This window comes from Danio rerio, chromosome 15 (assembly GCF_052040795.2).
Source record: "Danio rerio strain M-AB ecotype USA chromosome 15, GRCz13ab, whole genome shotgun sequence".
NCBI classification, from domain to species: Eukaryota; Metazoa; Chordata; class Actinopteri; order Cypriniformes; family Danionidae; genus Danio; species Danio rerio.
The window spans coordinates 12,332,763-12,347,625 of NC_141035.1; the positions used below are offsets into that span (position 1 = coordinate 12,332,763).

The 14,863-nt window shown below is 36.9% G+C and overlaps 1 protein-coding gene across 14 annotated transcripts in view; it reads right to left on the reverse strand.

The window, feature by feature from the left end:
• Positions 1–14,863, reverse strand: part of prcp (prolylcarboxypeptidase (angiotensinase C)) — a 107,751-nt gene that overhangs the window by 73,337 nt on the left and 19,551 nt on the right.

Consider the following 14,863-nt stretch of genomic DNA (forward strand, 5'->3'; position numbering starts at 1 on the left):
AGCAAAATAACTCACAGTTACATTCATTCAACAGCAGTGAGAATCTGGTTGCAGGTCAAACCAGTGTTGGCAATATTCAGATGCTTTACTGACTTAATTTCTAAGTGTAAGCTGTTTTGACTACAGAGCCCAGCTCTAGAAAACCATCTTCTTACATAATTTAAAAGCCTATTAATTTCTGTTGTCACCTTATAAAAAAACATCTGAACAAAATTTTATAATAACCTACATGTGCTTTAAACTACATAACTTAATGTGTACCTTGGCTCTAGCGGTCAAACAAAAAAAATAAATAAATAAAGTCAAGAATCCTAGGGTATATTAAAGGGTCACGAAACACCAAACCACTTTTTTGAGCTGTTGACAGTCATATATGTGTCCCATATGGCAATAAACACTATTGGGAAACATATAATTTATCAAAAAGTGAAAATTGTTTGTTTTTTCAATATTTTAAGCAAATTCGTTCTTCCGATTTTAAACAAATTTTTGAAACTGCATCACAGCTATTAGTAACTTGTGTGCATTCCAGTGTGGAAACTGGGTGTCTGTACCTGCGAGTGCATCGTGACGTTTCTTAGTGTACAGCATTAATTCATGAGTAAGACTTGGTTCAAACCAATTAGCAAGCTCTATTTTGTATTTTCATTAATATGCACGATAGCTCGAAGACTGTTTTTACCTGTTACAGAGTTCAGACGGCAAAGAGACGCCACATTGTGTTGCCAAAACAAATGGAAGAACAAGAATTTGGAGATGTAGGTCATCAGTGTTGTGTTTATGTATGTGCTGCAACGAAGGTTTTATTGTAATTCCCCCGCTATGAGAGTGCAGCTGGACTCGTGTGGATTACAGTGCACGCAACAGAACTAAGTTTGTAAGGAACATTTTTTACCAGAGAGCTTTTCGCATCTGGAAATAGTGAAATCCGGCTTTGCCACTCGTCTCCTTTTAAAAAAGATGCAGCTCCAGTTTGTGTTGATTGTGCTGTCTCTACAGATTTGGTAAGTGTGTGTGATCATTGCCTTTTGTTTGTTCATTCAGATGGCAAAGTTAGTTTGTATCGTCAGCAGTACTCTTTCAGTTTTTAAAGACACACCTTAGTCAAAATTATTTAGTTACTAAGTTTATAGTACGTTAATATCACCACAATATTATTGACTGAAAGATCTGCTGCTGCTTTCCAAGTGTAAACATGTAAACACCGCAATCAAACCATTACGGTCATGTAGGATTTTCACCACATTTTATGACAGAATAGTTTATATACACGCAGCTTTCTGACGCTACCTAACGAGTGCATCTAAGTTACCGAGAAATGCAGAGTTTTATTTTCTCCCATTCGCCATGCAGTATCATTCCATTAAAACTACACTCTCCAGCCGTTCATCCTCGCATCTAATATCTTGTTTGTCATGGGAGGCATGCACAAAATGCTTCTGAACGAAAGTGAAAGTGCCAAACTGCAGTTAAAGTCGACAAGTTAATAATTTGGCAAATTATTCTATAACTGATTTTTATGTTAACACAGTCACTGTCTTTCTCCTCTGTGTCTGTTTGTTTGTTTTGCCTCTGTGAAAATCAGTGCATGCCTAATTGGAAACTCACATTTTTATGTAAAATCTTCCCTCTTTCCCTCCCCAGACACTCCTACCTGAACAGAGCTGAACACACCCACTTTCCTGACTTTTTCCAAACTAGCAAACTAGAGGTGTGAAAAGAGAGGGTTTCGTGGCCCTTTAATATAAGTAGCCGCATTTCCACTATTGGGCCAGTGCGAGCCAGGGCGAAATCATGTCGCATTTCCACTGTCTGTCTAGTAGCTCACAGCTCGTCACACAACCTGCCCACTTCAGCGGGAATGAGGCAGATAAAGCACACCATAGAATCATCACGAAACGAAACCATTAAAATGAAGACAACCGAAACAAACAAATGACCTGTTACTGTACTGCAGTACATTATATGTCTATAAGCACAGACCAGTGTATTTCCATTCATCACATTTGTTTACTCGCCGACCGACTGTTGGCATTGTGCATCGAGTGCTCTCGCCACTAACGGACCCATCACAGTGAGTGCACCCGTCCATAATATAAAGCCACAGAAATTCTTCTTTATAACTCGATATGGCATGTATTTTATAACATCCTTGTTTTGATAGACGTCGCGTTAAGTGTTTCCGGCACAAGAGCAAGTAGCCTAATAAAATATAGCCATATTTGTTCCGCTCGGCAGCTATTCACTAAAGCTCTTCATTTAAAGTTTCATTTATAAATTTGACCACATCATATAAAAACATAAACCCTTGTTTGAGGATATAGAACACATTTTGTGTGTGGGCTTTCCCTTAATGCGTTTAAAGCTGCGCTGCACATGACTGGGTGACAGAAAAAAAAAAGAAAGGCTAGATTCTGCATTCACTCACCCAAATAATGCTATGTTTGCGCGATTTGATTAATATCATCTTATCCAAATACTTTATAAATAATATTTCAAACCTTCTCCGGTGTTTATTGTTTTTAGAAAATCTCTAAAATCGTTTTTTTTTTTTTTGATAGGTCTTTGTAAAATGAAAGTTAGGCTATATGTGGCTTTAAAACAGTTTAATTTATGTATTGTATATAGGCTACCTACATTGTTATAGCTAAATTTTGTTTATTTTATATTGGTTTATTTATTTAATGCGATTTTATATATATCCGATATTTGTAATTCTTTAAATTATATTTTAATATATCTTAGGCTATTTTATCAAGAAATGACACTATATTGTTTAAAGTCTACGAAAGTGGGGACGTAATTTGTTAAGTTTTATGTCTTTCTGTTGTATTTATATTGTGAATTATCTCAATATCTGCCCGCTCGCAGCATCAACAGAGTTGTGAAGGGAGTGCTCTTGCCCGGTCTCACACACACATACAGGCATTTAAACGTGCACAAACACACCTTTTAAACTTGACAATAACTCTCGAAAACCTTTATTGTCTGCTGTGTTTTTAATATGGTGTAATGATTATTGTGTTATTGAAACATAAAGGAGGACGCAGCAAAGAATGTCACTATAAATTAAAACTACTATATTATTTTATGCAGCAGCCTTACATTTAAAAGGGAAACATAAGGGTGATCATACGCAAAAAGACCCCAGACTATAAGGCTAGATGTTTTCTTTCCCTTATTTATTTATTTATTTGTTTGGGGCATGTGCTCATGTGCGATCAGAAAACTTCCCGCCTCTCCTTTCACTCCGCCCCGAAGCCCCAGCTGGCCCTCCTTGGCCCAAGGTATTTGGCGGGCCGAAAAAGGCCGGCCGCTGGCCCCAAGAAAGGCCTGCTTTGGCCCGATTAGGCCCCGGATGTCACGGTTGTGGATCCATCTGCTCCTTATTTGAAGTGTCTGCATTGTGTGACAGTTCATTATCATGATACGTGTTTCTAAGTATGTGTGCTTTTTCTCTCTGTGTTTGTGTGGGTGTCGCGTGGCTGCCAGTGGATGTTTGTTTTCATGTTATCAGCTGAGCGGTCACATGATCTTTGTTACCGGAACTGTTGCGTAGCGCGCTCGGCTGATAATCAGCGCGCTACAGGTGTAGCGCATTTTATGTGCCTATAAATGTTCAGTGTTCCTGTCTCACTTTGTCAGTTCATTGTTTGCTCACGATCCTTTGTGTTTTTGTCAGGCTCCTCCCGTTGAGATCGCTGGTGGTGAGTGGTTTGGTTGATTTCCTTGTTGCTGTCTCTGATGATCCCTGCTCCTTCTACGATGAGTGTTTGATCTGCTCTGTTGAGGAGTACATCAGAGACATTGCTGTTTCTTCTACGACGAATGTTTGATCTGCTCTGTTGATGATTACTCCTATAGTTTCTTTACTTCCAGCCACTCACCATTTTCCCTGTTTTGTTTAAGTTAAGCATTAAAGAATTTTACTTGCATTTGGGTTCCACGTCTTGTTTTTTAACCGTCACACCGGAAGTGACAGTGAAAACGCCACTGGCCTTGGCTCGCTCGCTTTAGGCGCGATAGTGGAAACGCGGCTATTGACTCCTTACCGGACTCCAAAAAAAGACAGTCAGGGCGTACTCACACTATGCTATATGAACCGTGCCCAGGCCTCAGTTCAATTGGCTGGCCCTGGCCCGGTTGGAAGAGGTGTGCCAGAGTGCGGTTCACTTGGGCTTTGGCACGGTCTTATTAGGCCATACTCACACTAGGTACAGTTGCCTCGAACCAGGCCAATGCACGCTTGGCCCCCTCCCGTCTCCCCTGACGGCCCGCACTCACACCACAATCGGACTTGGGCACTTCTCAAACAATCCAGGAAACGGGCCTGGGAACGGTTCAGATAGCATAGTGTGAGTAGGCCCTTAATCATTCTTATTCTTACTGTTCAATGAAAGCAAATTGTCATAGTTTATTAAAGATGCAAACATCTCACTGCACGACAGCTGAACCTTCAACAAACCTCCTAATATCCGCAGCACGAGGACTTTATGATTGTTTATAAGCGTCAAAAGTTGCTGATCTGTTCGGCAAAATATTTGACTGCGTGTCACCTCATCCTAAACGACTAAAATGATATAACGAAATAAATCTCCAATGTGCTGAGCGAAATCGCTAACTGATCAGCGTATCATCAATGATGTAAGCGTGCCCAGGTTAGAATGTAATGTGAGTGCGGATCGTCGGGGAAGACGGGAGGTGCAACAAGCATGCTTTGGCCAAGTTCAAGGCAACTGTACATAGTGTGAATATATAATAAAATATTACACACACACACACACACACACATATGGCCTCAATACATTATAGATATGCTGAATACAGACCAAACAAATCATTCAGATCATAAGGATCAAGTAAATTAGAAATTCCACGAGTTCTGTCAAAGCAGGGATAATTTGCCTTCAGTAACTATTCCCCCACCTCCCCTAAGACTCAAAACACATCTGATTTGTTCTCTTCGTTGAATGAGAACTGTGCTATGTGTTTGTCAAATTTTTTCGTTTTAATTCCTTTAAAATCTGTTCTAACACAATATAATAATTTTTAAATCATTTTTATTCTGTTGATTTTATTTCTTATATGTGTATTTCATGTTTCTTTTTTCTTGTTCATGTAAAGCACTTTGAATTACTATTGAGTATGAAATGTGCTATATAAAAAAAAAACTTGCCAATAAATTGTGGTAGGCCTGTCACTTTAGAATAAGGGTTCATTTGTTGCAATAAACAAATCTTCTACATCATTTAATTCTCTAAGTTATTATTAACATTACCTAAGTATTTGCTAAAACACACAAATATGTGTGTGTAAAATCTGAATTTTGTGCATTACATTATTAGATTTATACACCATTTTCAGTTTTTTTTTTTTGTATTTCAAACTATATTTCAAATAGAAAACTTCTGTAAAATATAAAATACCTTTATTATACATAGTTAATCAATTAAATGCATGATTGTTGAATAAATTTTATCTTTAAAAATGCTGATTAAAATGTATGTATATCATGTTTAAAATAACTAGTATGTATTTGTTAAATTAAACACTGATTTTGGCAGCAGAGCTTAGACTAAGGGTGGGCAAACTCGGTCCTGGAGGGCCAGTGTCCTGCACAGTTTAGCTCCAACTCTAATCAAACACACCTGCTTGTAGATTTCTAGTGATCTTGAAGACACTGATCAGCTTGTTCAGATGTGTTTGATTAGTGTTGGAGCTAAACTGTGCAGGACACCGGCCCTCCAGGACCGAGTATGCCCATCCCTGGACTGTACACTGGATTCACTGTGGTTCAGAACCTCATCGCCCCCTCCTGGCCATTACAAAAACAAAGATGTTTCAGATCATCAAACAGATGTAAATATTAATAAAAGAGAACACAAGTAGACACATGCAGTTTTGAAATGGATATGTGTATTATTAAGGGAAAGCAAAAACAAAAAGAAGTGTTCTTTGTGTGTTATCTTTGACTAATATTTAAAATAGTTTAATGATCTGAAACATTAAACATTAAAATGTGCCAAAAAATAAAATAAATAAAAAGAAATAAAAAGAAAAACATTAAGGAGGCAAACACTTTTTCACACCACACACACTTTCAAATCTGTATATTTTTTACCATAATTTTTTACGTATACAGTAACCATAATAGAATAAAAGTGTGAAATTTGCTAATAAATGGATTTTCATGAGCATTTAAACCAATTTTCCTAAACTCACACACATAACGTGTGTACATGAAAATCCATTTATTTGCAAATTTGACAATTTTATTTCATTACGGTTACTGTTGTGAACCAAAAAAAAAAAAAAAAGAAATAAAATACAGCTGTGAAAGATACATTAGGGCTGTATACAACACCACGTTCAACTATAATTTAAATCTTTTAATGCATTTAGACTATTCATTTGCACCATAGACTTAAAAAAGAGGGAAGATGCAATGTTTCCTTTCATTGTAATGAAATAAATTGTAAAATGTCTGGTGACCAAATGTATCTCAAAAATGAACAATTGAACATATATCAGAATGATAACCCTAAATGACAATAAAAAAACATATTTCAGATTTTTTCAAATACCATTCAGAGGTCATGGATTATGACTACTGCATCCAGCCACCTCAGAGCAATTAAAGAGCCTGCAGCTTATGATATGGGTTATGCCTGATTTGCCCAACAGCTCTATAATGGGAAACAAATTTTAAAACCACTTTTAAAGTGGAAGTTAGACTTTCTACTCTAGAAGTAGAAGTGCGTCATTAGAGGTAAAAGCTCTTGTGTTTCGCCGCGTTATGCGACAGGATAATCCGCACACACACACACACACACACACACACACACACACACACACGCACACACACACACACACACACACACACACACACACACACACACACACACACACACACAGACACACACACACGGCTGTTTGACACACCTTGCACCTATTGAGTCAGTGCAGATAGCGTGCTGACGCAATGACATTAATCTAATTATGTGCTATAACATGTAAAGCGCGATCATGAAAGTAACACTCAAAAAGCAGCTCGTGCAAACACATTAGTCTTATTAGCAAATCACCTTAGCAAATAATTTGATTACTGATGTCCATGTAAACGTAGTCATATTCACTGATTAAAGTTGTAACTCTGTCACAGGTATTCCATAGGAACTAAAAAGACCACCCAGGACCTGAATTGTCTTTGACGACGTTGTAGAATCCAACACCTGAACCTCTGGCCATTTTCAGTGTGCATTGACAACTACTAAAAACATGCATTCCATCATATTGACATCTATGTGGATTCGCTGCCAAGGAGTTCTGGCCATGACCAGGGGCGTGAGAGAGCTGGAGATTTTGGATTGTGTTGACAAGACAATCATGTTTCAGATTTTTCCTCAATAAGTGAGTCTACATTTGGCCACCAGATGTAGCTACTGTACGTGCTAATGCCTTAATTTTAACCACACCATTGTGTGTTCATAATGTAAATCCTCCAGGATCTGTTTTCTCTGATTCGGTGAAACAATAACTTGCTGTCCCCACATCAGAGAGTCTTGCATCAATAAAAGTTCCTCCTTCCTCTTAAGATAAGGTTTTAGTACATTCTTACAGTCTTTGATAGATGGAAATAACCCAATGGACACCCTTATCTTTACTCGACAGAATTAGATCTGCTCTGGTTTCTTTCTGGATATCACTGCAGCAGAATGAAAGCGCGTCTATTTTGTTTATGAGAACAACCTCCATTGCATCTTTTTTACCTTTTAGTTTGCATGCATTAATTTTTCTGAACCATTCAGTGAATCTGTAAACAGCTTTGTTAATAGTGTTCTTCATTTCTCCATCCACAGCCAGGATAAGAGACTGAAAGAATATCCAAGAACAACTGTTCAACTGCTCAACAAAGAGAATAAAAAAAAAAAAAACGACAGACTACAACTAAGCTTGAGCATGAATGTGAAATGAACCAAGGAGGGTATGTAAAATCTAAAACCCATGTTTTATTTCCTGTTCCCATTACTCTTGTGATCTTTATAGATCATTTTAACAGCCTCCCTGCCTGAAGGCTACCATTTAAAGCATACAAAGTGCTGACAAGGACAAAACCAAAACAATGGAGGGCAAAAAAAAAAAAAGACAGGAAATGGTGCTAATCTTCCTGACAGCACAGAGGATGAGTTGAACAGACACCAAAAAACAACTGCCTTCCGTCTGGCAAGTCCAGGTCAAGAAGTAATTAGGCTCAGTGTACATTCCTGTGGCAGCTTTACACATGCACAGCACAGGGAAGATTATTTACTAAGCATTTCTTTAGGCTGAGAATGAGATAATATATATATATATATATATATATATATATATATATATATATATATATATATATATATATATATATATATATATATATATATATATATATATTTTTTTTTTTAATTTTTTTTTTTTCTTGTAGTGTGCAACAGCTGCTTGTTAGTAAATTGTCTGCTATAGTTGCCAGAGTCAGATTGTGTGACTTTGACTAGTACATGTAAATTGTATGACACTAAAGCAAACGATCAACACAGCTTATCAAGACTTTTTTTTGAAGATTTGAAGCAACAAGCAGTCAGACATGGTGCATAATAGATGTGTGAACTCAATGCAGGAATTAAAGCAATGCAGTTAAACTCCAGTATTTTGCTTAAGCATATCCCCAAGTAATTACAATGATATACATGATACCATTATAACATGATAGTATTATTTGACACAGCAGCAAAAATTCGTTGGAGCTTGTTGGAATTGCGTTCTGCTCAGCGCATCTCAAACCATTGAAAATAAAGTAAAAGCAGTGTTTTTAACGTCAATGTATAGAAAAGCTGATGGTGGCCATAGCAAAGATAGATGCCAGGGGACTGCAAGCTCAAAAATGAATTCAAACTAGTGGAGAATACGGCATGCTGTTCATTTTACACACAATTTTAGACGTGATATATTAATAGCCACATAAAGAGTAAACCGGAAATCAGTTCCCCGTGGGTCGAGTTCAACACAAATTTTAATAAACATTTTGCAAGCTCAAGAAAACAGGAAGACAATTATTTTAATCACACTCACAGTTTTTTTATTTATTATTTTATTTATTATTATTATTTTTTTTTTTTTATACCTGGGATGAATTTAAATAACACAATTCTTTTTTTAATCATGTACTGAAGAAACAAAACAATCACTGCATATTTCAGGCATTGTAAATGAGGATCTGAAACGCACACAATATGCAAAATAAAAGGGACTTTCAAAATTTCACTTTCAGTTCAATAAAATTAAGAGCGGGCAGACTGCCAGCATCAGATGACATGACTCTGCACATAAGACCAAGCCCTGATGGACAAAGGATCAGCTATTATTCTGTAGAGGCCACAAGGAAAAGGAAATTTCCTGCAGACACAATGCACAGTAGAACGGCACAAATTATGCACACATGAAGTAAAGGAAATCCTTAATGGAAGACCGGATGTAAGTTAATGAGCAGCCATCACCAGATGAAAAATTATCGTGGGCTGCAAAATAGAGCCTGGATTAAAAAAAACTGTCATATGGGCTTCTGACTGTTAAGCAAAAGTGTCTTAATACCTCAGGCTGTTGTTGTTTCCATCAACTCGGCAGATCTATTGCATGACCCATACTGAATGCAACCCCAAACCATGATTTTTCCTTTACATTGATGAATTCTACTCAGTTTGCAGCTACTGCAGTACAGAACATTAACTAATAATATAAATGCAGGATAAAAATCAAACGAGCTGCATATTGCTTTATTATAATAAATATAATCAAATAAATACATAAAATAATTTAGCCAATCTTTGTAATGTTTGATGGCATTTTAAGCGATTTTGAAAATGTATAGTACCATCAAGTATGATTTAGATAACTGTTTTTTTAGATAATAGATAAAACTACAATATGCCAAAAAAACAAATGCCATAGTAAATTTAAAACATTGTGGGATATTTAAATATATTGATTATAGAACAATATTTTGGCCAATATATTTATACACTGCTCAAAAAAAAGGGAACACTAAAATAACACATCCTAGATCTTAATGAATGAAATACTCTTATTAAATACTGACTTTCCAGTATGTGTTGCTATTGTATGCATATGTATTTTATTAAAGCTTAGGGTTGGACCGAAACCCGGTGCCATTATAGCACCGGTACCTTTGTAACCGGTATGTACTGGATCTAATCCGCATATTCATTTTGCTGCCTAATTTCGGTGCCATATTTTATTTTATTTCATTTTGCAAGACAGTTGTATTCAGACAAAGTCCCTTTAAGTATTTTATAGTATTTTAATAAGAATAAAGTGTATTTTAAAGACTTAATCAGTTAACTACGAAAGTTGAAATAATTTGTCAAACTATTTTGTAACTGACTTGTTGTGTATTTAAAATTATACATTAAATATTTCTTAAGGAGGCTAATAATACTGACCTTATTTTTGCTTAATTTAAAAACTGCTTTTATTCACAAAACAAACAATAAGAAATAGGACTTGTATGACTCCAGAATATTTTTTTTAGGAAACACTGAAAAATTTCAGAAATATTATTTTAAATGAATGGGAGGGCAAAATAAATTGACTTCAACTGTAGGCCTATCTGTTAAAGTTTACAGGTGCCTTGACTTACTTGAATGTTAGAAATGTGTTATCCTACACCAGAACAACATTACTTGTCAAATAAATGAACAAGGAAGATTATTTTGAGTTTAGATTATTTAATTATCTTGTTTATGAAGACTGAAGAGTGATGCATAAAAAAATTACTTCAAATAATTTTTAAGTATTTTGTGATGTATGTTAAAATGTGCTCCCAAAAGTAAGTTGCCACCATAATTTTGTAACTAAAAAGTATCGGTTCAGGCACCATTTTGGCACCAGTATTGTTTTAAAAGTATTGATTTAGCACCGGTCTCGAAAAAAAACCAAACGATACCCAACCCAATTTAAGATAGATGTTATCGCTTCAGAGTATTTAAAGAACAAATATAAGTATGTATATTTGCCATGTAAGTTTAAATGCTGGCACATTTATGTTGTATTTTATTTGAAGAACAAATACAAGTAGGTATATTTGCCATGCAAGTTTAAATGCAGGCACATTTATGTTGTATTTTCATATATGTCATAATTCTGATAGATTATATATGTGTATTACCATTTCTAGCAGATTGTGTCTGTGTATAAGTCAAGACACAAGTTTCATTTTTCTTTTTTCTCAGTTAGTTATTGTTAATGTACGCTTGCCGGTTTATAAAACCTAGCTACTAGCAACAGTTAATTTAACGAGGAACGTCAAAATTTAGAAAACAATGTTTTACACAGACTAGTGTAACGTTAGGACTCAGGCTTTCTAGTTTGTGGACGAACATTGTGTATGTGTACGCAATAAAAGTTCAACAGTGGCTCGAGTTGTATCCATCGTACTTGCCCTGAAGTCCTTCCAGTGGGGAGTTTATTGAGGTAGAGAAACTTGATAAAAAATGGACAAATGCTTTGTTCATTACATAGCTGAATGCTCTTAAAACAAAATCACACAAAAATTATCAATGGAAATAAAACATATTAACCCATTGAGGTCTTAATTTGAAGTCACACTCAAAATCTAAGTTGAAAAACACTACAGGCTGATCCAACTTAGATGTAATGTCCTTAAAACAAATCAAAATGAGGCTCAGTGTGTATGGCCTCCACCTGCCAGCATGACCTCGTTACAATGCCTGGGCATGCTTCTAATGATGTAGTGGATAGTCTCCTGAGGGATCTTCTCCCAGACACCAACACCTGGGCAGTCTGTGGTGCCACGTGGTATTGGTGGATGGAGCTAGACATGATGTTTCAAATGCAGAGATGTATAAAGTACTAGAGACCCATACTTAAGTAAAAGTACAAGTGCTTTATCAAAAAGTGACTTGGAAGTACAAAAGTATTCAACATTTTTTGTACTTAAGTATTGCAAGTAGTTTATTTCAAAATTTACTACTCAAGTACTGAAAGTAAAAGTACAAGTATTGTGTAATGTAGTTATTAAAGAAAGCAGTCAAAATACACTAATTGTTTTGTTTATTTTACATTTCTTTTTTGGGGTACTTGATTAAGCAGAACGAAAAGAAACATGGCTTATGATACTGTTTTTCTCTGTAAATAGTTTCTGTGGTACAAGAGCTCACATCGTCAGGCCCTTTTACCAGAAAATGCCTTCACTGATGAGATAATTCAGCATGTTCACTCACATACATACTCTCTCTCTCTCTCTCTCTCTCTCACACACACACACACACACACACACACACACACACACACACACACACACACACACACACACACACACACACAGCCCTGCACACACCTAAATGTACACTCTCTCCCACTCTCTCCCCACTCTCACACATTCATACACTCTCACACACACAGTTCTCTCTCTATCTCTCTCTCACACACACATTTTTGTGAATTGTGGGGACATTACATAGGTTGCAATTGTTTTTACACTCTCTCTTACACACACACACACACACACACACACACACACACACACACACACACACACACACACAGACACAGACGGACAGAAGCACACATAGGTACAATCACACTGTTGTTTTCTCTTACTCACACATTATTCACTCTCACTCACACACACACAAAGACAAACTCACACTTTGGGAGTTTTGAAGTTTGATTGGTTAATACCACAATGAACTAAATCCTGCTTCACTAGTTCACTTGATTTTGATTTTATTGTAATAAAAAAAAACAGGAAAATTGTATATTACTGTGTTAAATGAAAATCTGAAATATTTTATGGCTTATGGCTATGATTTAGTAATAATTGTTATTTATTTTTATCATGTTTGTTATGAAATTGGTCTTACAGTTCATATTTTCTGTAGTATATTTATTAATTCTGGTACTTTTACCATAAACCAACATCTCAACCATTTGGTAGAGGCTGAAATTTTAGAAATAATGTGAAGTGTTGAATAAAAATGCACTGATTGTGTTAACTAGCGACATTAGGAGTTAAGAAATGCAATCAAAAAAAAATTCTATTGCTTTTGTCTTGGTGTGACAGTTAAAGGGTTTTTTGTAATAAAATTTTGTCCTTTAATACAGCAGTCAGATATACGAACTGTGCCCTTAATTTGACCTGCTCAAAGAAAACACTCTTTCTGGATGTATCAAACAAAACTCATGCACAGAAGACAGCACGAGCATTTACAGCTAATAAACTCATTTCAATATTATCCCGCCAGCTTATTGAGCGCTGACAGGCGGGTCTTACACGGCTATGATTGGTTATTGTCCTCAACAGAAAGGGCTTTAGAAATATAAGCGCTGTTCACCCATGGCGGGAAAAATACGGGATTATCACAGGTAATAGACACAGTGGAGAAAACTTAATTGCAAATGAAGCATGCTCATGTCTGGATCCACAGCTTTAACAGCTAAGAAGAGAGGAAAAGTTACCTTACAAACTGGCCAGCGGGTCAAATGTCCAAAGTGAGAGAGCGAGAGATAGGCAGAGGTGAAGTTTTACAACATTTCTCCCTAACAGTAAACTAGCGGCTGGAGTGCTGTGCCGCCTCGCCCTCGCGCCTCCGTCCTTCGCCATAGTATTGCGACATCGCGCATAGGAGATAAATGACGTCATCATGTAATAACCGGTTATGACCTATTATTACTGAACTGATATCAATCATTTTGACACCCCTAGTAACGAGTAACGATGCAGCACATAAAAAATCTATCGGAGTAAAAGTATTAAACTCATGGAAAATATGTACTTAAGTAAAAGTGGAAGTAGGAGAAAAAAATAATACTCCAGTAAAGTACAGATACTGCCTTTTAGTACTTAAGTACAGTAGTGAAGTAGTTCTACTTCGTTACTATACATCTCTGTTCATATGTGCCCAATTGGATTCAGTTCTGGAAAACAGAAGGGTCAGTCGATAGCATCAATGCCTTTATCTTGCAGAAACTGCTGACACACTCCAGCCACATGGTCTAACATTGTCTTGCATTAGAAGGAACCCAGGGCCAACTACACCTTCATATGGGCTCACAAGGGGTCTGAGGATCTCATCTTGGTACCTAATGGCAGTCAGACTGCCTCTGGCAAGCACATGGAAGGTGCTGTGCGACCCTCCAAAGAAATTCCAGCCCATACTATTACTGACCCAATGCCAAACGGTCAGGCTGGAGGATGTTGTCTCCAGACTCTGTCATGTGCTCAGTGTAATCCTGCTTTCATCTGTGAAGAGCACCAAGCGCCATTTGAATTTGCCAATCTTTGTATTTTCTGGCAAAACCCAAACATTCTGCTCTGTGTTGTGCTGTAAGCACAACCCCCCACCTGTGGACATCAGGCCCTCATATCACTCTCATGGAGTTTGTTTCTGACTGTTTGAGCCAACACAATCTCACGGCAATTCGTAACTTTTTCATTTAGTGGCTAATTCGTATGAGTTCGTACGATCTAATTCGTACAATTTAGTACGATTTGCTTATCCCCCAATGACGGCTGGGGTTAGGGGTGGGGTCAGGTGCCACGCCTCCTTTTTAAAATCGTACCATTTCGTGCGACTGAACGAATTTGTACGAATTAGCCACTAAACTGGCAAAACATAAAATACTTACATTTTCTCGTGAGATCAGGCTGGTTTTAGCATACACATGCACATTTGTGGCCTACTGGAGGTCCTTTTGCAGGGTTCTGGCAGTGCTCATCCTGTTTCTCTTTGCACAAAGACTGAGGTAGCAGTCCTGCTTCTGAGTTGTTGCCCTTCCACTGCCTCCAATA